The sequence below is a fragment of the Dioscorea cayenensis genome, chromosome 4, assembly GCF_009730915.1.
Source record: "Dioscorea cayenensis subsp. rotundata cultivar TDr96_F1 chromosome 4, TDr96_F1_v2_PseudoChromosome.rev07_lg8_w22 25.fasta, whole genome shotgun sequence".
In the NCBI taxonomy this organism is placed as follows: Eukaryota; Viridiplantae; Streptophyta; class Magnoliopsida; order Dioscoreales; family Dioscoreaceae; genus Dioscorea; species Dioscorea cayenensis.
The window spans coordinates 10,955,609-10,957,501 of NC_052474.1; the positions used below are offsets into that span (position 1 = coordinate 10,955,609).

Consider the following 1,893-nt stretch of genomic DNA (forward strand, 5'->3'; position numbering starts at 1 on the left):
ACTTCTTACTCAATACCTCCACTTGGGCCGCCAACAATGTAACCGCATCGATCTCATGGAGTCTGGCCACTTTCTTCCTTTCCCTTGCATTCCATTGGTAGCTATTCATGGCCATTTCTTCTACTAATTGTCAGGCTTCATCAGGGGTCTTATTCCCCATTGTACCTCCTGCGAAGGCATCTAGAAGTTGTCTTGTACTTGGATTCAACCTGTTGTAAAAGGTCTGAATGATCATCCATTCGGAGAATCCATACTGTGGGCACTTCTGCAAAAGATCCTTGAATCGCTCCCATGTCTCAAACAAAGACTCGAGCTCCATCTGAACAAACGATGATAACTAATTGTGAAGCTTTGCTGATTTCCCAGGAGGAAAGTACCTTACAAGAAAAGCTTCAACCATTTCATTCCATGTCGTGATGGATGCTCATGGTAAAGAATGTAACCACTGCTTAACTCTTCCTTTTAGAGAGAATGGGAAAGCCCTTAACCTAATAGAATCATCCGTAACACCGTTGATCTTCAGCATGTCACGAACTTCCAAAAGGTTCTCAATGTGATTGTTTGGATCCTCATCAGCCAAACCATTGAATTGCGCTGACTGTTGTATCATCTGGATGAATGCTGGCTTCAGCTCGAAGGTCGGAGCTATAATCGGGGTCACACAATGCTAGATTGTGTCCCCAGTACCGATGGTCTAGCGTAATTAGATAGTGTTCTCTGTTGTTCATTCTGTTCCGCCTTGTTGTCAGGTCCTTTAACTTCCACTTCAGCTAGATTCGGTGGTTCTTGTATAGGTTCTTTACCCCTTTTTCTGAGTGTACGTTCAAGTTCAGGATCATCTTTAATTAGTATCGAAGGGTTTCCTCGGGTCATAATTTGGAGTTGCATCAAAATAAAGAAAACAAAATTAGAACGATGATAGGATAAGAAGATATGAAAGAGAATGAATGAATAGTTAAGATCGAAAAGTGTAAAGCATCTCTAAACGCCTACTTCCCAGCAACGGCACCAAAAACTTGATAATGCCTCTTGCGTGTGACTCACAAGTGCACGGGTGTGGACTCCTTTTTTCTCACCCGGCCTTTAATTAGGGTTGGACCGGTTGAAATAAATGGATCACAAATCAAATTTAAATTTTTATGACTTCAAGAGATTGTGGGTTCATGACTTCCATTAGGGGCAAGCCCTTAATGTTAATTACCACGGACATTGTCATGCAGGAACCTCCGATTAAGAAATAAGTGTGAACATTGAAATAAGTTGTGACAATCAATTTCATTTATTTCATGGATTTCATCAAAAATACAAGAAATTTGAAATTTTTGCATCTTTTGATTTGATTTGTATTTCAAGTTCGGGTTCTCTATGTTGATGAATCAAAAAAACTTGATTTTTGACTTTCCATAGGCTTCGGCTTTTTGTGCTTGTGAAGCTTCCTTCAAGTCTTGACTTGTGAAACTCTTTGGGTCTTTGACTTATGATGTCTTGACACTCTTTGAGTCCAATTATCGATTTATATGGATTTTTGAATATTGACTTGTGAAACTCTTGTCTTGAGAGCTACGAGTTCAATTGTCGATTTATATTTTTGACTTGTGAAACTCTTTAGGTCTTTGACTTCGATGTCTTGAGACCACTTTGGATTCGATTGTCGATTTGTATCTTGACTTGTGAACTGTTTGGGTCCTTGACTTCGATGTCTTGAGACCATCGGGTTCAATTGTCGATTTATTTTTTGACTTGTGAACTCTTTGGGCTTTTTGACTTATGATGTCTTGAGACTCATCGAGTTCAATTGTCGATTTGTATTTTAACTCAGTAAACTCTTTGGGCCTTTGACTTATGATGTCTTGAGACCACCGAGTTCAATTGTCGATTTGTATTTTTTGACTT

General features: G+C 39.3%; 1 non-coding gene across 1 annotated transcript; it reads left to right on the plus strand.

Moving 5' to 3' along the window:
- Nucleotides 1–245: 245 nt before the first annotated feature.
- LOC120259723 lies at nucleotides 246–352 on the plus strand. Its single transcript, XR_005536278.1, has one exon. It is a non-coding gene; the product is annotated as a small nucleolar RNA R71 (small nucleolar RNA).
- The last annotated feature ends 1,541 nt before the right edge of the window (nucleotides 353–1,893 follow it).